General features: G+C 39.9%; 1 long non-coding RNA gene and 1 other non-coding gene across 2 annotated transcripts in view; one reads left to right on the top strand and one right to left on the bottom strand.

Moving 5' to 3' along the window:
• LOC126012303 (uncharacterized) overlaps window positions 1-23391 on the bottom strand; it is a 72812-nt gene that overhangs the window by 31776 nt on the left and 17645 nt on the right. The gene's annotated exons all lie outside the window — the stretch shown is intronic.
• LOC126033641 (5S ribosomal RNA) lies at window positions 20530-20648 on the top strand. The gene has a single exon (XR_007504477.1). It is a non-coding gene; the product is annotated as a 5S ribosomal RNA (ribosomal RNA).

Raw genomic sequence — 23391 nt, 5'->3', positions numbered from 1 at the left:
TTTTCTAGTGTTCTTGATACACTGGATTTTCTCCTTTAATGGTAAAACCTCGAGACCAGACCATCATATGTTCATTTGGTGGAAATAAAAAATGATCAGACTTTAATACCAAATTCAAAGTCAACGACAACAGAATCGATACCCAATTTACAACAAGCTGTACAAGAGGGGAACAGTTGCACTAGCATTAAGCGGGGGTGGGAGTGGGGGGGGGGAAGGAGGGAGATGTAGGATGCATGCTGGGGATAGGAGTGGAGGGAGGACAACACTGGTGGTGGGAATACCCATCATTTATTGTCACCATGTGCCTTAAATATTACTGTGAAAGATTTGTAATTCACTTTGACCACAATAAAAAAAATAAATAAAAAGAATGAATTGGAGTGCAGAATGAATGAATAGGAGTGAATGAACAAAAAGGAAGAAATGAATATATTTGAATAAAGAAACTTTAAGAAAAGGAGGGGCTCTATTTATCCTTTTCTATGTAATATTTATTGATGTGGTCTCTTGAGATCTTGTCAGTTGTTCTGGAAAATCTCTGGAATGTCTAGTGAGAGCCATGTTGAGCTAAAATGTCGGCTAAAATCCAGAGAAGGCCCAAGGCTCCTGGCAAGCTCTGTTCAATCTAGTGAACTGTTTACTATTAATATAAGAACATAATTATCTTGAAACAGAGCTTAAGTGTTAAACCTTAAGAATTTAAGAAGCTTGGGGCCCGGAGAGATAGCACAGCAGCGTTTGCCTTGCAAGCAGCTGATCTAGGACCAAAGGTGGTTGGTTCGAATCCCGGTGTCCCATATGGTCCCCTGTGCCTGCCAGGAGCTATTTCTGAGCAGACAGCCAGGAGTAAACCCTGAGCACCGCCGGGTGTGGCCCAAAAAACAAAAACAACAACAACAACAAAAAAGAATTTAAGAAGCTTAAGAACAGAAACTGCAGGAACTTTCTGAGCACCTGGACCAGGCCAGATGAGCCTGCGCCCTATCCTCTACCCCAGATTAAGGAAACTCTTTGAGCACAGAGACCAGACCAGGTGTGTTGTGCCCCACCCTGTACCCCAGACTGCGGAAACTCTCCTCCAAGCACAAGAAGCAACCACAGGGGCCGGAGAGGTCGCGCTAGAGGTAAGGTGTCTGCTTTGCAAGCGCTAACCAAGGAAGGACCGCAGTTCGATCCCCCGGTGTCTCATATGGTCCCCCCAAGCCAGGGGCGATTTCTGAGCACTTAGCTAGGAGTAACCCCTGAGAATCAAACGGGTGTGGCCCGAAAAAAAACAAAAAAAAGAAAAGAAAAAAGGAACCAACCACAGGCCAGAACATCAGACCATGTTATTAAACAACCCAAAATTTCAACATTCAAAGCCACTAAATGCAAAGAAATATGGAGAAACTATGAAAGTCACTAGCAGCTGGGGAATTTGAGAGAAATCATAGCAAGTTTCCAAGCTCACCAAAACGCAGGCGCCCAGTAAATGAGTGTCAGGGACGTGACAGCCCCACACCCTTGGTCTGCTTCTGCTGCTGCTTTGCAGAACTTCCTAGTATAGCTGCCCTCGAGGCCCCCCGCCCAGGGGGTTAGGAAATGAGTAAAACAAGACAAAGTTAGCACAAATTGGGCTACCAAACAGGATGCCTGACGAGGTTTGCTAAACTATGTTGCCAGCCTTGTTCCTGTCGACCTTTCAAGCATGACTTAAGATTTAGGTCTAACTTTATGTTTAGTAAGAACATTGGGTAATTGTAAATGTTTTAACGGTAAATGCCTTCATATTATCTGGCACGCCCACTCCCCTGCCTCTTTGTGGCTTGTTACTATATAAGCTCTGTGAACTTTGCAATAAATGGCTTTTGATCAGAATCTTGTCTTGAGTCTTGTCTGTTCCCCATCCCAATTATTTTACAGGTTAAGTCCTCTTCGTGACCCACGAATAACTGGCGATCCCCTTCCCTGCGGGTAGGTTTGGGTGGTCGCAGATGAGAACCTAAAAGCGGCAATAAATGTCCTAGCAATAAAAACCAAGGAATCACTGGCCTGTGAAATCAAGAAATCTATAGATGAACAATTCAACCAACTCAAAGAAGAACTTTCACAGAAGATGAGAGAACTCATACAAATGGAATTATGGGAAATAAAAATCATGGTAGCAAGCCATAATAGCAGAATTACACAGTTGGAAAAGTGCATAGAGGAACTTGAAGAAAAAAAAACTAAAAAATAACCATGACAAGGAAGTCAATAAGAAAACAAGAGACAAAACAATTGGAAGAAAATGTCAGGTACCTAATGAATAGAGACAAAAGAAATAACCTACGAATTGTAGAATACAAGAAGGGGAGAACAAAGGGAAAGAGGAAGAAGAAGTAGTGAAAATTAACAGCCTAAACGAATACTGTAAGGACCTGAAAAAACAGCAGCAGAGAAACCCAAACACAGGGAGAAGGAAAGAAATAATAAAAACCAAAGCAGAAATAAACAACATAGAATCAAAGAAAACAATACAAAAAAATCAATGAGACCAGGAGCTTTTTTCTTGGAAAAAACAAACAAACAATAAAACAAACAAGAAAGACAAACCTCTGGCAAGACTTACAAAAAAAAAAAAAAGGAGTTGGGGTGGGGAAACACCCAAATAAATAGGATTGCAAATGAAAGGGGAGAAATTACAACAGAACCTTAAGAAATCCAAGATGCCCCCGGACTTCAGGCCTTCTGGAGTGGCAGCCCAGGCGGCCAGACAAGGTGGGTGTCAGGGGGTCCCTCCTGCATGGGGTCCCAAGCTTTCCCTGCCCTTTCCCCAGCTCTACGGTGGGAAGGGCACAGGGTGTAGGGCGGGTAGATCCTGGCTTCTGGCTCTCTATCCATCCTCTCTTGAGCTGAGGCTAGCTCTAGCCGCATGGGGTTTGGGGAGACCCCATGTGGAAGGCCTTCTTCCTAACTTAGGTGTGCTGGGAGCCTTGATAGGCCCCCAGCCTTCCCCTCTTCTGCCCCCGGCCTCCAGGCCTTCTGGGGTGGCAGCCCAGGCGGTCAGACAAGGTGGGTGTCAGGGGGTTCCTCCTGGATGGGGTCCCAAGCTTTCCCTGCCCTTCCCCTAGCTCTAGGGTGGGAAGGGCACAGGGTGTAGGGCGGGTAGATCCTGGCTTCTGGCTCTCTATCCATCCTTTCTTGAGCTGGAGGCTAGCTCTAACCGCATGGGGTTTGGGGAGATCCCATGTGGAAGGCCTTCTCCCTAACTTGGGTGCGCTGGGAGCCTTGATAGGCCCCCAGCCTTCCCCTCTTCTGCCCCCGGCCTCCAGGCCTTCTGGGGTGGCAGCCCAGGGGGCTAGAAATGGTGGGTCTTAACTTGGGGTTTGCTGAGATTTGCTCGGTTGCACTAAGTTTGTCACTGGTCATTTCTGACTAGTCCACATATGGAAAACCGGCGGGGGCTAGTGCCCCTGCCCGCACTCCATGTATTAAGAGTATCCCTTATCTTTATGTTTGTTTTGCATATCCAGAATGTCCATTTTGTATTCTGCCCTTTCCCACACCCCTACAAAGCTCATTTTTACTCCTTAACTCTCTCACCCCCCCAAACATCACTAACCCACATTACTCTTTTTAACTTTAGTACTGCACAATCCTAATCACAGACCAAAGCAGTACATTGTGTGTGACAACCCCAAACTGTTTCAAAAAACATAAAATGGACACGTATTTCTTTTGAGTATTTTGTGTTTTTTCTCTGACAGCTATAAGTCTTCTAAATATTCTCTTATACAGTGATGATTCTAACCATTTTTATCTTCTCTTTATGAGCTGTTCAACAAGGAATTTTGTTGAAAGAGTCCCCCAGTATAATGCTTATGATTAAACCATGTCATGGGGATTGTTGGACTTGTTCTTATGGCCCCCATATGCGCCAATAACGCCACGTGGCATTGCTCCTTTTTTGCATAGGCACATTAAAATGGGAAAATAATATACATACAAATAAGATCCTATCTAATAGAGATTGGCACACACAAATCTTGTAGTGCAAAGGGACCTTATACCCTGAACATTGACATAACGACCTGACACAGACCTCAGAAGAAAGGGTATTTTTCATTCACCCCTGAACCAGGGAAGACATCCACGAAACATCCAGGTTTGTCTATAACATCACCTGGAAGCAATCCTCTACCACTGAAGACCCTACCACTGCTCAGACAACGACCTGCTCAAAAGAGACTTCCCTTAACACTGAGAAGACTTAACAACAACAACAGCCTGCTTACAGGACAGGACTCTCTGCATTGCCCTTTAATGGTGAGGTGAAACAAGAGGATGCTCCACATCCTGACTTCAATGTAGGATATGCAGATTCCAGGATTTTTAATACAGAAACATGATACCAACAACAGAGACTGTGTGAAAAATAAAAGTGTGTTGGCACTACAGACAATGTCTTGGATTGGACGATCTAGCTTGCCTGAAGCCTAGATTTGGTCTTATGCCAAGAAACTTCAGGGGTCAGGTCTCTTTGTATTTAGGCCAAGGTTATTCCTTTCCATTCCCTTCATATTTTGGTGGGCCTATGCAAACAACAATTGCCACTCTAACACCGTTTTTACTTTGCTCCTTTGACTACAATCTTTAAAAAAAAACCACTTAAAATTTGAGGTTAACTTAAGCTAATATGCATGTACCTGGAAATGTAAAAAAAATACTATGCCTGTAATGTTTAAGGAGTTACGTAAGTTTTATGGCTTTAGATTGCCTTGTGTGGTGTTAAGAAATATAATGTATTACAATCTGGGGACTTGAGGGACAAAGTAATTGTACATGGATTCTGTTTTATTTATCTTAACATTCTTTGGGTGAAAGTTCAAAGTTAAGATATCAGCAAGGGGACTTCTTCTGAGAATTATGTTATGGGTGATTATCCTTCCACTGTAACTTTACCTTGTCCTCTTTATTTGCATCTTTTTCTCATAATTAAAAATTAAAAATTAAAAAAAAAGAAATCTAAGACATCATAATGGCTTTTTATGAACAACTATACTCAGTTAAGTTATAGAACCCAGAAGAAATCTGAGCAAAAACCAAGACCACTTATTACAGAAAACTGATTACAACAACAATAATGGAACAGAACTTCTAGAACCATAAAGAAAACTCTATCCTAGACTTTGATCTATTACCTGTGCAAATATCAAGATTTCTAGATAGAGAGGTCTGATTTTATCATCCACAACTGAGCAGAAAGTTTCCTGGCACCATAAAAAGACCTTGAGCTGTGGTAACAAGCATGTACGGAGCCAATAGTTGTTCCCATGACAGTATGCTTCAAGGGCAGAGAAACCCTGAATCTCTTAGGCCAAGGAAACCCCCCTTCTTATTTTTCTATCTTTTTTTCTATCTTTTATTAATAATTTTATTGTGACTAAAGTGGATTACAAATATTTCACAGTAATATTTTAGATGTATAATGGCATTGAACCCAGGGCATTCCCACCACCAGTGTTGTCTTTCCTCCAGCCCTGTTCCCAGCATGCATCCCATATCCCCCTTCTTTGCCCCCCGACTGCTAGTATAATTAGACTCCTCTGTGTCTAGCTTGTTGTAGAATGGGTATTGATTCTGTTGTCATTGGCTTTGGCTTTGGTGTTTAAGACTTCTTTCTTTTTTTATTTCTACTCAGTGTTCATAAAACTGTTTAGACTTGATACCATTCATTTACCCCCTCAATTTATGAGGCAGAACAAGATGATTTAAGTTATGTGGTTCTGTTTGAAAGGAAAGAAAAACAAAAAAAAGCAAAAAAATACAAACAAAAAATCCAAGAGGGGGGCCTGGAGAGATAGTACAGCGGTGTTTGCCTTGCAAGCAGCCAATCCAGGACCAAAGGTGATTGGTTAGAATCCCAGTGTCCCATATGGTCCCCCGTGCCTGCCAGGAGCTATTTCTGAGCAGACAGCCAAGAGTAACCCTTGAGCAATGCCGGGTGTGGCCCAAAAAAAAATCCAAGAGGGGTCTATCTAGAGAGTTATAAATATCAATTTAAGAGAAGCAAAGGAAAAAGAAGAAAAGCATCACAAAAAGACAAAAAAAATTTAGAAAAAAAAAAACAAACCTGAAAAGCACCGCTGCTATACAGACAACAGCCAAGCAATAATCATGAGCCTGAAATAAAAAGGAAAAAAGAAAAAGAAAAAAATTGTGTTTCCTTTTCCCCCTCTTTTGCATAGGCACAGTAAATATTGGGGAGATTAGAAAGGGAATTCCATTGGCCTAAGGGGATACAGGGTTTCTTCGTCCTTGAAGCATGCTGTCATGGGAATAACTACAGGCTCCGTACATGCTCTTTTACTCTCTCCTAGGTCTTTTTGTGGTGTCTGGAAACTTTCTGCTCAGTCGTGGATGATAAAATCAGGCCTTTGTAACTAGAGATCCTGGTATTTGCACAGGTCATAGGATGGAGCCTAGAATAGTCTTTCTTTACAGTTCTAGAAGTTCTGTTCCAACACTTGTTGTTTTAATCAGTCTTCTGTATTTGGTGGTCTTGGTGTTTGTACCGATCCTAGGACGAAGCCTAGGATAGAGTCTTTCATTATGTTTCCAGAAGTTCTGCTCAGTTGCAGTTGTCCCAGTCAGAACTCTGGAATTAGAGATCTTGGTTGTTGTACATTTCGTAGGCCAAATCCTAGACTGGGGTCTTTCTTATTGGTCCCAGGATAAGTTCTGCCCAGTCATGGTTGTCACAGTCAGTCTTCTGTAGTCAGCAATCCTGGTTTTGGCACAAATCAAAGAATGACCTGTCTTCTAATTTTGTCTTATCGCTAGGTGATGAGATAAGACAACCTGTTCTTAGTTCAAATTGCTGCCATTTCCTCATTGTCAGGATGTCATATCAAAACTGGCACATGTTGGTGTCAGGGCCGTATTAAGAATGTCCCAGAGGGAGTTTGGTTGCTGGAGTTGTTGCAGAGAACTGTGTTGGTTCTATGTCTGAGATCTAGGGATCGGGGTTGGACACTCACTGTCTAATCACATGGAGTCTAAGTTGGGTCCAACGTGGGAGGTGCCCTGTATTGTAAAATGTATGAGTTCTTATCCCTAATATATAATAGCTGTTTCTATATGTAAAATTTCCTCTTATTTAGCACGCCTTTGCAGAAAGAAATGGTGCCATATTATTTTGCTGGTGCATTTGAGGGTGAGATTGTCAGGCTCCATCATCTCTGTGCCTTTGACCCGAACTTCTCTCCCAGGCAAGACTTTTTCTTGTAGGTTTTTGTACCAAGAAGAACCAAGGGAATTCTTTTACTTATTTCCCCAATACTTACTGTGCCAATGTAAAAAAAAAAAAAAAAAAAAAAAAAAGCATAAAACCTTTCTACAGCAGCATTCTTTTATTTTTCTTTTTAATTATTTCTTCTTTCTTCTTCTTCATCTTCTTCTTCTTCCTCCTCCTCTTTCTTTCTTTCTTTCTTTCTTTCTTTCTTTCTTTCTTTCTTTCTTTCTTTCTTTCTTTCTTTCTTTCTTTCTTTCTTTCTTTTTCTTCTTCTTCCTTCTTCTTCGTCTTCTTTCTTTTTCACTTTTGTGATTATTATTTGGTGATTTTTGTTGTTGTTGCTGGGTGCTTTTTCTTTTTTGGTAGTTATTTTTTTATTTGTTTTGGTTTTTTCTTATTACTGTTGTCTGCTGGAGGGTGTGTGTGTGTGTGTGTGTGTGTGTGTGTGTGTGTTCTTTTCTTTTGTCTCCTTTCAGCAGAACCACACAACTTGAATCTTTTTGTTCTGCATCATGAATTGAGGGGGAAAATAAAAATGAATGGAACCAGGACCAAACAGTCGTATGAACATTGAGTGGAAATAAAAAATGATCAGACTTAAACACCAAACCCAAAGTCAACAACAACAGAATAGATACCCTATCTACAACAAGCTATACACAGAGGGGAATAATTACACTAGCACACTGGGGGCAAAGGAGGGAGATACGAGACACATGCTGGGAAAAGGGGTGGAGGGAGGACAACCCTGGTGGTGGGAATGGCCCTGATTTTTGTCACTATGTACCTTAAATATTACTGTGAAAGACTTGTTATTTACTTTGGTCACAATAAAAAAATCATTTAAAAAAAGAAGCTTAAGAACAAAGACACTAAGAGAGGTAAATCAAGAATGTTCTGTGATTCTTTTTCTGGGTGTCACAGCAGATTACTCAATCTCCCTGAAGCTTTGTTTTCTTATCTGTTAAATGAGGTCACTAATATAATTACCCTGAGGCTCACTCAGAGAGTGTGTGCAGAAATGAACAAATATCTACAAAGATTTTCAGTGATTGGGTTATTTTATGTGTCAGTATCATTGAGATAACAAAATTTCATGAAGTTCATACAAACCAACCAACAATTTATAATGACTGGCCCATCAAACATCACATACCACATTAAAAACACTTTGAATTGAGAGGTCAGAAACAGTTTCTGGGAACATTCAGTCAAACCAGCCACAATCACAGATAGACCAGCTTATTGTGTGTCTTCCTCTAGCTCTTATTTACTGCACACCTTGCTATGATTATTTTATTTATTACTTTAATGTTTAAAATTATACATACACATATATAATATGACATATATTATATATAGAATATATATAAGGGGGTCACACCCAGCAGTGCTCGGGGTCACTCCTGGCTCTGTGCTCAGAAATCAATAACTCCTGGCAGGCAAGGGGGGAACCATATGGAATGCCGGGATTTGAACCACCATCCGTCATGGAATGGCTGAGTGCAAGGCAAACGTCCTACCCTTGTGCTATCTCTCTAGCCCTTAAGATTATATTTAACTTTATTTAAACTATATGATTTACAAAATTTGTTTGTAATACAGTTGTTTCAAGCATTAAATGTCCTAACACCAATTCTAGTACTAGTGTGACCTTCCTTCCCAAGTTCTCCACCATCATCCCACACTAAACTTCGCCTAAGTAGGCACAAAATAAATTACTTTCTATTGCTTGTTATGACAGACATTATTTCACAATGGTGATACTAAAGTCATAAGGATTTCTTGAGCTGTTAGATGCTACTTGAGCTTTCTGTGCTATTGATTTCACTCCAGTGCTTTGTAGGCTTCTACACAACTTTCCCATCTAATTGGCTGGGCTCTTACTAGGCTGTTTTCCTATGAAATTTGAATTGGCTGCATGCTTCAGGAGCTGTGGAACTGAGATGACTCAGCAGCTTGAATCTGAAATTAGTCATGGGATGTTTATGTCAGAAAAGGTCTGGTGTGGGTGGAGCTTGGATCTTGTGGCAGAAAAGGACTCAGCCCACATCCATCTTGAGAAAGTTACAAAAATCTTAGCCTGGAAACTGTTATCTTTGGTAACTCAGGCATGACAACGCCATGACTATATTTTTTCCAAGAGCTAGATAAAACTTAATGCAATAAATTTTATATGCCAAAGTTCAAAATCTATTTATGTAAATTAAAACATGTAGTATACTATATTATAATAAATAAATTGAAATTGTCTGTTTACAAAGCCCTGCTCCAAGAAATAAGAGAGGACACATGGAAATGGAAACACATACCCTGCTCATAGATTGGCAGGATTAACATCATTAAAATGGCAATACTCCCCAAAGCATTATACAGATTTAATGAGATCCCTCTAAAGACACCATTGACATTCTTCAAAGAAGTGGATCAAACACTTACGAAGTTCATCCGGAACAATAAACACCCTCGAATAGCTAAAGCACTCTTAGGGAAAAGGAATATGGGAGGCATTACTTTCCCCAACTTTAAACTGTACTACAAAGCAATAGTTATCAAAACAGCATGGTATTGGAATAAAGACAAACCCTCAGATCAGTGGAATAGGCTTGAGTTCTCAGAGAATGTCCCCAGACATACAAGCACCTAATTTTTGACAAAGGAGCAAGAAATCCTAAGTGGAGCAGGAGAAACCTCTTCAACAAGTGGTGCTGGCAGAACTGGTTAGCCACTTGCAAAAAAGTAAAGATAGACCCCCAGTTAACATCATGTACGAAGGTAAAATCCAAATGGATTAAAGACCTTGATATCAGACCTGATACCATAAGGTATATAGAACAACACATAGGTAAAACACTCCATGACATTGAGACTAAAGGCATCTTCAAGGAAAAAAACTGCACTTTTCAAACAAGTGGAAACAGAGATAAACAGATAGGAATACATTAAGCGGGGAAGCTTCTGCACCTCAAAAGAAATAGTGCCCAAGATACAAGAGCCACCCACTGAGTGGGAGAAACTATTCACCCAATACCCATCAGATAAGGGGCTAATCTCCAAAATATACAAGGCACTGACAGAACTTTACAAGAAAAAAAACATCTAATCCCATCAAAAAATGGGGAGAAGAAATGGACAGACACTTTGACAAAGAAGAAATACAAATGGCCAAAAGACACATAAAAATGCTCCACATCACTAATCATTAGGGAGATGCAAATAAAAACAACTATGAGGTACCACCTCACACCCCAGAGATTGGCACACATCACAAAGAATGAGAACAAATAGTGTTGGCGGGGATGTGGAGAGAAACGAACTCTTATCCACTGCTGGTGGGAATGCTGTCTAGTCCAATCTCTATGGAAAGTGATATGGAGATTCCTCCAAAAACTGGAAATCGAGCTCCCATATGATCCAGCTATACCACTCCTAAGAATATACCCTAGGAACACAAAAATACAATACATAAATTTCTTCCTCACACCTATATTCAATAAAGCACTATTTACCATAGCAAGACTCTGGAAACAACCAAGATACCCTTCAACAGACGAATGGCTAAAGAAACTGTGGTACATATACACAATAGAATATTATGCAGCTGTCAGGAGAGATGAAGTCATGAAATTTTCCTATACATGGATGTACATGGAATCTCTTATGCTGAGTAAAATAAGTCAGAGAGAGAGAAAAACGCAGAATGGTCTCACTCATCTATGGGTTTTAAGAAAAATTAAAGACATTTTTGCAATAATAATTTTCAGACACAAAAGAGAGAAGGGCTGGAAGTTACAGCTCACCTCATGAAGCTTACCACAAACAAGGATGAGTTTAGTTAGAGAAATAACTACATTTTGAACTATTCTAATAATGAGAACGTATGAGGGTTATAGAAAGCCTGTCTAGAGTACAGGCGGGGGTAGGGTGGGGAGGAGGGAGATTTGGGACATTGGTGATGGGAATGTTGCACTGGTGATGGGTGGTGTTCTTTACATGACTGAAACCCAAACACAATCATGTATGTAATCAAGGTGTTTAAATAAAATATATTTAAAAAATGGGGAGAAGAAATGAATAGATACTTTGACAAAGAAGAAATAAAATGGCCAAAAGGCACATGAAAAAGTGCTCCTCATCACTAATCATCAAGAAGATGCAAATCAAAACAACAATGAGATACCATCTCACACCACAGAAATTGGCACACATCACAAAGAATGAGAACAATCAGTGCTGGCGGGGATGTGGAGAGAAAGAAATTCTTATCCACTGCTGATGGGAATGCCGTCTAGTCCAACCTCTATGGAAAGCGATATGGAGATTTCTCCAAAAACTGGAAATTGAGCTCCCATTCGACCCAGCTCTTCCACTCCTTGAGATATACCCTAGGAACACAAGAATACAATACAAAAATCCCTTCCTCACACCTATATTTATTGCAGCACTATTCACAATAGCCAGGCTCTGGAAACAACCAAGATGCCCTTCAACAGATGAATGGCTAAAGAAACTGTAGTACATATACACAATGGAATATTATGCAGCCATCAGGAGAGATAAAGTCATGAAATTTTCATATTCATGGATGTACATGAAATCTCTCATGCTGAGTGAAATAAGTCAGAGGGAGAGAGATAGACATAGAATAGTGTCACTCATCTATGGGTTTTAAGAAAAATAAAAGTCATTTTTGCAACAATCCTCAGAGACAATGAGAGGAGGGCTGGAACTTCCAGCTCACTTCATGAAGCTCACCACAAAGAGTGGTGAGTGCAGTTATAGAAATAACTACACTGAGAACTACCATAACCATGTGAATGAATGAGGGAACTGGAAAGCCTGTCTAGAGTACAGGTGGGGGTGGGGTGGGATGAAGGGAGATTTGGGACATTGGTGGTGGGAAAGTTGCACTGGTGAAGGGGGGTGTTCTTCACATGGCTGGAACCTAATCACAATCATATTTGTAATGAAGATGTTTAAATAAAGATATTATAAAAAAGAAATTGTCTATTTATATAGGTCAAAATCATATAGCTATCAATGATCAGAAATTGACTTTGATTATTTTTTATTTATATAAAAATGCATCGCAGAGTCGACATAGTTGACCTTAATACTTTTGTTCCCAGATAAGTGAAAGCAAAGTTATTAAAGAAGAGGGAAGGGTACCAAGACCTTGTTCCCAGATAAGTGAAAGCAAAGTTATTAAATAAAAGAAACAGTCATATATGAACATTGAGTAGAAACAAAAATTGATCAGACTTAGGTACCAAATCCAAAGCCAACGACAACAGGATCGATACCCAATCTACAACAAGCTAGACACAGAGGAAACCATTTAAACTAGCAGCCTGGGGAGCAAACAAGGAGTATATGGGATGGCATGCTTGGAACGAGGGGGGGGGGGGGGAGAGGACAACATTGGTGGTGGGAATGCCCCTGATTCAATGTCACTATATACCTAAAATTTTACTGTGAATGATTTGTAATCCATTTTGGTAAAAATAAAAGTTATTATATAAAAAAAAGAAGAGGAAAAAAAGGGAAGACAAGAAAGAATTTTTAAAAAGAGAAAGAGGGGGCCGGGCGGTGGCCCGGTAAGGTAAGGTAAGGTGCCTACCTTGCCTGCGCTAGCCCAGGACGGACCGCGGTTCGATCCCCCGGCGTCCCATATGGTCCCCCAAGAAGCCAGGAGCAACTTCTGAGCACATAGCCAGGAATAACTCCTGAGCGTCACAGGGTGTGGCCCAAAAAAAAACCAAAAAAAAAAAAAAAAAGAGAGAGAAAGAAAAATGAAGAAGTATAATGGCAAGTAAATTTGTGAAAATTATTGCATCTATAATAAAGTCATTAAGAATTTGGTAGAAGGTTTGGTAAGATCTTGTTTGTTAGTTGACCATTCTGTTATTTCATTTGTTTCCAAACATTAATTGACCTCAACTACACATTAGCATCTAAGTTAATGTGTTCCTATAGGGATGATAGCATCAAACAAATGAAGTTTTCCAGGAATTCAAAGCACTATTACTGATTAATTACTACTAATTAATTACTGATTAATTATTATTGATTAATATAACTATTACTGTGGCTTTTGTGTGGCATGTTCTCAGATGCCAGGTTTTCTGTTAAAAGGAGAATGTGGGGAGAAGTTACCCATGCTCCCTCCAAAAAATCCTCAATGATATCAGCCCAAATATGGCATACCTGAAATTTGGTCAGATTGGTGTCTCTGAGGAGATTCATAGAGAAGTGGTAAGGCAGGACCAAAGGCAAAATGGTGACTATGGGTGATGGATACTGTAGATGTATCTTTGGCAGGGCAGGGGTTTGACCTGCTTTTTCCTCCAGAGATTGTCACTTTTCAGCTGTGTGGCCAGTGTACCTATGATTTTTTAATGACTTGGTTTACATCTCTCAAGAAAAGATTGAATCTATAGTGATTGTGTGGTGCAAACATGATGATTCTGCCATGACTATTTTAAACTTTGCTTTAATACTAAGGCATAGAATATATATAGGGGTGGAAATTAGAACTTTGCATACTCAGAGTCCTTCAAGATGTTTCGCATAAGCAGGAACCTGATTGTGATGGAAATTTCCAGTTCCAGAACTGGAAGGTTATGAAAGACCTGGAGCAGTTTTTTTTTTTTTTTTTTCTCTAAAGTAGGCACCAACAGGCATGAGAAGGTATTGCTGACTTTAATAGGTCACTGGGACTCTGGAATTCACCAGTCCAAGGTCACTTTGACTTTTGATCACATTTCTTCAAGTGAACTTCTGTCTGGGACCCAGTTCAAGATCGAGCATTATGTTGCAAGTCAGCCCCTGAAGAGGTTGACTGATGGAGGGATGGAGGATGAGGTCTTTCCCCTCCGGCTCTGAGCACGCATCTGCCACCCTGTCCAGCCGACAGTTCTGAGGTGAAACGGCGGGTAAACAGCTCGCAGACAGTCAGGCTTGTGGAAATATTAGCTTTATTCGGTGGACAAGACTGAAGTTCAAGGTCTCAGCCTCAGTTCCAGCCAACCACATGACCTCTGTGAAATGAGCATATTACCCTGGTGTGAATTGTTTTACTGCCAGAAATAGCTCTATCTCTGATTGTGTCTTTGTTTTGGAAGTTGAGGGTATAATACTCAAAAGTTTTTCCTAACCTTAGTTGGAATTATTTCAATGGGATCCATACCAAGTTGCACCAGACAAAAGATACTGTCTGAGCTTTATAGAGTTAATATCATAACTAGCTTGTTATTATCTGATTTACGTCTTTATTTCATTAAGATGAATGACAGACAGCACCTGGCTGTTACTATTAGTAGAGACACATTACATGCTTTAGGAGCTGCAATTTTGTGGGTGCTGACCAGTTTATCCAAAATTGGATCAACAGTGACAAAGTGGGACAGGCACAGTAGCCAGCCGCCAAGTGGGTGACATGTTTAGAGGAGATTTCTGAAGAAGGTGTGGCCTAGTTTATGGGTGGATGAAGTCTAACTGGGTACACTGAGCTGAAGCTGCTATGACTTCCAAGATGGACACAATATTACAAGTAAGAGATAGGTCCACCCAAGACTTACCTGGAGGCTTGAGGCTGTGTGGTTATCCACATTTAAACTTCATGGATACCTTTGCTGTTATTCTTTTTTTTGGGGGGGGGGTTTGGCAGTGCTCAGGGGTTACTCCTGGCTCTATGCTCAGAAATCACTCCTGGCAGACTCAGGGGATCATATGGGATGCCAGGATTTGAACAATCGACCTTCTGCATGCAAGGCAAACACCTTTCCTCCATGCTATCTCTCTGGCCCCTGCTGATTATTCTTACAGTTAATTTAAGTGACATCATATATATATATATATATAGGGGGTCACACCCGGCAGCGCTCAGGGGTTACTCCTGGCTATACGCTCAGAATTCGCTCCTGGCAAGCTCGGGGGACCATATAGGATGCCGGGATTTGAACCACTGTCCTTCTGCATGGAAGGCAAATGTGTTACCGCCATGCTATCTCTCTGGCCCATATCAGATATATTGTTTCATAACTGATTGTCCTCATCTCGAACTTTCCTTCCAGTTTAAACACCTAATGATTACATAAGATAACTAACAGGTAATTTTAATAGTAATAAATGACAATATTGATAAAATAAGACAATCATAGCCTTGAGGAGATTGTTCAAAGGGCTAAAGCACATACCGATATTTTTCTCCTTTCTTTCTTTCTTTCTTTCTTTCTTTCTTTCTTTCTTTCTTTCTTTCTTTCTTTCTTTCTTTCTTTCTTTCTTTCTTTCTTTCTTTCTTTCTTTCTTTCTTTCTTTCTTTCTTTCTTTCTTTCTTTCTTTCTTCTCTTTCTTTCTTTCTCTCTCTCTTTCTTTCTCTCTTTCTTTCTCTCTCTCTTTCTTTCTCTTTCTTTCTTTCTTTCTTTCTTTCTTTCTTTCTTTCTTTCTTTCTTTCTTTCTTTCTTTCTTTCTTTCTTTCTTTCTCTCTCTCTCTCTCTCTCTCTCTTTCTTTCTTTCTTTCTTTCTTTCTTTCTTTCTTTCTTTCTTTCTTTCTTTCTTTCTTTCTTTCTTTCTTTCTTTCTTTCTTTCTTTCTTTCTTTCTTTCTTTCTTTCTCTCTTTCTCTCTCTCTCTTTTTGGCTTTTGACTAAACCCAGTAGTCCTCAGAACTACTCCTGCTCTGTGCTTCAGGACTGCTTCTGGTGAAATAAAGCATAAACTTTGCATGTGGGAACTTCTCTTCATTTTTTGTACTGCATATTCCTTCAAGCATCTCCAGAAACAGCCTCAAGTACCACTGAGTATAACCTAAAGAAAAGAAAATTGTAATAATATACTATAAATGAAAGTTCTGTGAATGTGATTTCTCTAAAAATATCTTAGTAATTTGGAACTATGTTCAGTTGACCATAGATAACTGAAACACTAAAAAGAAAAACCACAAATAAGAGGGAACAACTATGCTCTAAACTATTTGAACCATTCTTTTTTTTTTTTTTGGTTGGTGCTCTGGGGGCTATTTTCAGCTCTGAGCTTAGAGTCTCTTTCAGCTCACTGCTTAGGGGGCCATCCAGTGTCAGGGATAAAATCCAGAGTCCCTAATTTAAGCACGCCACCAATGGTTTGTGTTCTGTCCACTGAGCTATCTCTCTGGCACTTCATTGTTGTTTATGTTGCAGTGACATGGGGTAGATCACAAACACCTTGGTGTGGTGCTGGCATATATTTTGTGGTGCCCACAGGGATTCGTGATGATTCAGCTAAACATTTAAAAGAAAATTTGGTACTCTTGCAAAATTATGAAGGTTTTAGAAGTTTTGTGGTAGAAACAAGAATAAAATTTAAATATGTCTTTCTTATAGTAAATTACAGCATGAATCTAGTTTACATCACAGTATATGCCTCTCACTCACAGAACAGTCCCATCCTTCTACCTTCAAATGAACATAATTCCTGTTCTCTATTTTAGAAATTTTCCCAGACTTTAGTCTCCGTGGTTGTTCTTTTGCAAGAAGGAACCAAGACAGTGCCTGAGAAAAGCACAAGCTGGTTGTGTCACGACAATCACTTTAAAATTCTAACAGGAATAGTAAATTGGGGACATAAAGATACCTCAACAGAGACTAGTACACATCAAAAACAACAAGGACAGAGGGCTGGAGTGATAACATAGAGGGTAAGGCACTTGCCTTTCATGAAGCAGAGCTGGGTTTGATCCCCCAGCATTCCATATAGTAAGCCATGTCCCCCAGGATTAATACCTGAGCACAGAGCCAGAATAAACCCTGAGCACTGCTGGGTGTGGCCCCAAACCAAATCCAAAACTAAACTAAATCCAAAATCAAAACAAATCAAACAAACAAAAAAAACCTAAGAACAACCAATGAGAGTATGAATGCAGGGAGAAAGAGACTCTTATTCACTGCTGGTGGTACTGTAGATTGGTCAGCATTTTTGGCAAATAATGTTGATTTTCCTCAAAAAGCTAGAAATTGAATTTCCATTCTACTCAGCAATACCACTCTTGGTAATATATCCTGGGTGCCACCATCCTCCAAAGAACCACAATGCAGAAAAGGCATCTGCACTCCTATATTCAAAAAGCCTGAATCTGGGAACAACCCAAGTGCCTGAGAACAGATGAGTGGATAAAGAAACTATGGTACATTTGCACAATAGAATACTACATAGCTATTAAGAAAAATGAAGTCATGAAATTTGATTATACATGGAATTAATAATTCCTTTCAGTAATAGTATTATAAACCACAGTGACTAAAAGAAATAAAAAGGGGTGTAGAAAAAGAAGTAAAGTGTCATAATGGCAGGGTGGGAAGGGAACAGGAGGGAAACTGGGGACATTAGAAAGTATACACTAGTGAAGAGATGGGTGTTGGAACATTGTATGACTGAAAAACCTAAGAAAATAAATGATCTTCATTACTTTCAATGATTGTTAAGCAAGCCCACAGAGAAAAATATCAAAGATAAACTGTCACTTAAACCTTCCCTAACGATGAATGGAAGAAGACCTTGCCAATTGCCAGCATGTGATTTGTACTATTTCAGTTAGTGGGTGAGTCATACAAGCCTGGGAGTGAAATTTCTCAGGCTTTCACATTTAAATGGGAATAAATATTTCAAGGCATTCATTTTAGCATGGAGTATTTTCTCCTGAAGTTCATAAAAAGAATCCATTCAGTTATGATTAAGTCATGCTTGACCTACCCTAGGAATGTTTCCCAAGTGACAGCATATTTATTTTTCACAGACGTCACCCAGTTTCCAGAAGGTCGTCTGATCAGCGTGCGTACAGAGCCCTTATGCTCCTATCAGGGCCAAAAAAATTCCTCCCACTCTTTTGTGGGCTGGCTGTAACTGCTACTCCATCTGCACTTGGATAGCAACTCCCACCATTCCTTTCTAAACATAGAACAAGCGAGTATTAATAGAGCTAATCAAACTAAAGAGAATTCTGCTCTTTAAAAATCTTATTTCAGCATAATTTATACCTCGCATGTCTTTTGGGGGGGGGAATGTTAGACTGGAGTTTAAGTTCAATGCTAGTGATAAAATATAATTTTCTCAATTATATTTAGAGAACCACATCTATGCGGGGGAAAATAAATAGATTTATTTAAAGGACATGAGTGGAGTGAAAGAGAGAGTCCTATAAAGGAAGTGAAATTAAGCACTGCAAGCTGGAATGCAGGCAACTCCAAATGAACCTCAACACACAAAAAATTTAACCTCAAAATTCTATCTGAGATCAGTCATGCAAATAGCTTGTTCTTTTAAACAGAACCATAGTCAGGTAGTGAGACCACAAATCTTTACTGACGAAACTTTCGAGAACTCAACTTTCAAATATTGCTGGTGTAGGTAACAATAGCAAATCAGGTGCACCCAGCACTTATGGGGTCTTTGTAATTAAGTCATGACTGTTGATGATCTCAGGTTTGTTGTGAATAGATTTTGATGAGATGATATGCATGAAAAGGAAAGTTTTGTGGCAGTCAAGAGACATTTTAGGACTTGATAGTTAAATAAGAGTAAATAAGTATTCTTCATATTCAAATATCAACTTACAAAAATTTAGGGTTTTGAAATAGCTTAAAGAAAATTTAGGTTTAAGACTGTGGAAGAAAGGAAAAAGAGGGAAGAGGAAGGAAGGAGAAAGGAAAAAAAGGGAAAAAGAAAGGTGGGAGAAAGAAAAGGAAGGGAAAAGGAAGAAGGAAGAAAAAAGGAAAGTAGAAGAAAAGAATGAATGAGGAGAGGAGGGAAGAAAAAAGAAGGGAAAAGGGAGAAAGGAAAGGAAGAAGGAAGAAACTAGGAAGCAAGAAAAAAGGAAGGGAGGAAGGGTGGGAGGAAAGAAGGAAAGAAGGAACAGATAAGTAAAGAAGGAAGGAAGGAAGAGATCAAAGAAGGGAGGGAGGAAGGAGGGAGGAAGGAAAGAAGGGAAAGAGGAAGAAAGGGAGGAAGAAAGGAATAAAGGAAGAGATGAAAAGAACAGAATGGGGGAAAATAAGGGAGGAGGGGAAGAAGAAAGGAAGAAAAGGAGAAAGGAAGGAAAAAAGGAGGGAATGAGAAGGAAAGGGATGAAGGAAGGAAGAACTAAAGGGAGGGAGGTAGTGTGGAAGGAAGGGAGAGATAAAAGAAGGGTGGAAGGAAGGGAGAAGGAAGGAAGGTAGGGAGGAGGAAGGAAGGAAGGATAGAGGAAGGAATGGAGGACAGAAGAGATGAAGGAAGAGAGGGAAGGAAAAGGAAGAAATGGAGGAAGCAAGGGAGAAGAAAGAAATGAACAAAGTGATAAAAACCAAGTCCAAAATAGTTTTTATACTGGGGCCCACCAAAATTTAATATGTAATCTAATTGTAGTGTCGACCTCTTCATCTACCACCAACTACAAAGGACATTTAAATTAACCAACCATAAGTTTCTTGGTACTATCCAGTGAGGTCATTATATTAGACTCTTTTACAGATATTTTAAGGGGCTGAGCACATGCTTTACATTTCTGAGGTCTAGAGTCAATACCTGGTAGCAAATAGTTCCCTACAAACAAAGGGAAACCTGATGGTGATCAGAGGACCACATTTGGTGCAGGTTGCATGCAAAACAAGAACCTTAGCCCCTGTCAGATTTCTCCCATCCTAAAAAGGATCTTGATTTTAAAAAAATCAACAAATTTTATTTATTTGCTGATTTAAAAGAGTTTTATTAGGAAAAACTACAATTAACAAGAAAATTGATCTAAGGAAAAACTAGGGGCCGGCGAGGTGGCGCTAGAGGTAAGGTGTCTGCCTTGCAAGCACTAGCCAAGGAAGAACCTCGGTTCGATCTCCAGACGTCCCATATGGTCCCCCCAAACCAGGGGCGATTTTTGAGCACTTAGCCAGGAGTAACCCCTGAGCATCAAACAGGTGTGGCCTAAAAAACCAAATAAGTAAATAAATAAAGAAAGAAAAGAAAAACTAATAATATCTCCCCTCTACCTCCATCTCCTAAAGACTTATTCTTTAATATATTAGCTACATATGAAATAATCAAGGAAGTAATAACATTGCCCTTTCCAGAGAGATGCTGAATGGGGCTGGAGCACATGTGCAACATGCAGGCAGCCTAAGTTTGATTCCCAAAATTGACCACAGAGCAATAAAACAGATATAGTCTCTGAGCAACACCAGGTATGGCCCCCAAACTAAATAGTAATAATAGAGAATATTTTAAAATAAATGATATTTCCCATGATTTTATAATAATAAAAATATGTGTCTACAGCCATACCACCCTGAACGCTCCCAATCTCGTCTGATCTAGGAAGCTAAGCAGGGTCAGGCCTGGTTAGTACTTGGATGGGACATCGCCTGGGAATACCGGGTGCTGTAGGCTTAAAAAAAATGTCTGAGCAAAGAAGATAGTTCTAAGACTTAGAGTACCACCCAGAGGGCTGGGAGCAGTTTCAGAGTCCCACTACATGTGCCCCCACCAAAAAAAAAAATCAAAACCAAATAGTTATATTTTCCAAGGATGAAGATGTGGCTCAGTGACGGAGCACTTACCTTCCATGTGTGAGGCCCTGGGTTTGATCTCAAAGACTGCCACTCCAAGTAAATAAAAATTTTCTGATCAAACAAAATTTTCAGGGGCCGGAGCAATACACAGTGGTAGGGTGTTTGCCTTGCATGCTGCCAACCCAGAATGAACCCTGGTTTGATTCCCGGCATCCCATATGGTCCCCCAAGCCTGCCAGGAGTAACCCCGAGCGCTGGGTGTGACCCAAAAACCAAACCAAACAAACAAAAAAAAAACCCAAAATACCCCAAGATTTTCAAGTGTTGTTGCTGGTGGTTTTTTTTGTTTGTTTTTGTTTGTTTTTAATTAAACAATGGTACACAAAATAGTTTATTAGAACAGAAAGCAATGTAGTAGATGAGAAGCCATTAGTGGAAGTATCTGTACTTCGTTTATTTTAATGTCCTTCCTCACGCATGTCCCCTCCTCAGTCCTTCACTTTAAAACACACTATTGAGCATTTAGTTTTAAAAAAGGAGGAGTTGGAGTCCATATTCAGATACACCAATTTCTCTATAATTGTTTGTTGGAAGAGGTTGTAGAGAGGAATGACCGTGAATTCAAGAATTCAACCCTGGCAATTAGAGGCTCCTGGAGTTTGAATGTACACAACACCCACATTCAAGGTTGTAACCTAACAAAGGCAAGATGATGTTGAGATCATCTGGACTGTAATCTGTTAAGGTCTGTTACATAAACTTTTAAGATTCTAAAAAGTGAAAGGAGGACATAGTTTAATTTTAGAGAACTCAGTTTGCATGCAGGAAACCTATTTCAGACACTGCAATGTCTCTGGCAGATGAATGCAATGTCTCTTGTCTTTGTGATTGTCCAAGTTGGTTTCTAAAGATAAGGCTCTTGCCTTGCATGTTGCTTAACCACATTAGATTTTGGTTCCTCATATAGTCCTCTGAGTCCTACAGAAGTGACCACTTAGCCAGTGACCCCTGATTACTAACAGGTATGACCCCAAACCTAAAAAACATTAAATAAAGAGATAAAACTGTATTTAGATTACATGGTAAATTGATCAGATTTACTGAGTCTCTCTCCTATAAAGGAAGTGTATTTATGTTATTAATAAATTTCTCTTTACTTCTTCTCATCAATCTGCCTTAGGCTTGGTGGCTCACTAGAATAAAAAAACCTGTAGAAGGCGCCAGGTGATGGCTAAGAGACCAAGTCTTGCCAATACGAGCCATGAGCTCAATTCCCAATACCTTGAATCACCACATGTTTTGCGTATGATCTGGAAAAATGCTGCTGTTTGAGATCTCTGCTGCCTCCAGTAGTTTCTGTCTATGCTTCACTGTCTCTGTGTATGTGTATCAAATTTATAACTAGAGGATATTACCGTTAGCAACTCAAAACAATATGTGCCTGAGCCTTAACCAGGAATGTAAACCCTAGAGAGCACTGTAGGAACACTACTGCAATCTCTGGTGAAACCAGAGCCAGCCAGTACATGATTATTAATATAATTGAACATACCCAGGTTATGTAAACACCAAAACCAAAACATCACAACAGCAAAGTTAAAGAATAGGATGAGAAAAGATACTGATAAAAGCTAAATTAAACAAAAGATTGAGCAGGTTGGATGATGATTTCTTTGGCATCACAACCATAGATTAAGGTTTATCATATTTATCTGTTTTGGCATTATCAAGCATTCTATAGAAGCAAAGACATAGGGAGGTCTGACAAGATTTATTATATCCACAATCCTATTTTGGGGAAACACCTTCTTATAGAAAACAGAACAAAGTGGGCATTGATGCCAGGACCTACTTCCTCCTGGACTCTGCAAACCCTCAAACAGATGCATAGTCATTTCAGGGGAAAGTTGACACTGCTAGTGTGGGAAGAAGCCTAAAATGTTATTATATTCCCTACACAGTACTGAGCCAGGTAGGCAGGCAGAGAAGGGGTCCCCATGGCAATGAATTCTTGAGATGTAATCAAACCAAGAGACATATTTTGGAGGAGTTACTTCGTCATTGATTAGTCTGACCTGGTCAGGCAGGCCCAGAGCAGACTTTATCCAAAGAAGCCTTGGAAGGAAAAAAGCCGAGGAAAGCAATTTCAAAGGAGATCATCAACTACCCACAACCCTCCCCCCTGACAACCACCCTAGCAACTGGTCTCCTGCTGAGGTAGAAAGCCCCAAGCTAAGCAGGTTGGGAAAACCCCGTTAAAAGTGAACTTGGAACAAAGATGGGTGCACATGTATTGCCCTAACATGATGCCCTAACTCATGTTGCCCACATCTTCCCTCTTGAGATGTGGACTTTCCTACTTTTATGCTGGGTTGTGTACCTTTGCTCTCTCTGCCACACTGTTTGTTAAGCGTGTTACACTTTCTCTTTCTTGTTCTCTTCCTTCCCTTTCTCAATACTTCCAAATAAAACCTGGTTTTTACTTCACTGTTCATCATCTGAGATTCTTTCCTGTGAGGGAAGACCCGAAAGAACTGGGCAAGATCTAGACAGACTTGGCTTTCCTTTCCAGAGCAAGACATATAGTCCTTGATCTCCTTAGTTACTTTCTATGGTGGTGA

The sequence above is a fragment of the Suncus etruscus genome, chromosome 1, assembly GCF_024139225.1.
Source record: "Suncus etruscus isolate mSunEtr1 chromosome 1, mSunEtr1.pri.cur, whole genome shotgun sequence".
Taxonomy (NCBI): domain Eukaryota; kingdom Metazoa; phylum Chordata; class Mammalia; order Eulipotyphla; family Soricidae; genus Suncus; species Suncus etruscus.
The sequence above is the reverse complement of the archived record's forward strand: the minus strand, read 5'-3'. Positions and strand labels throughout refer to the sequence as shown.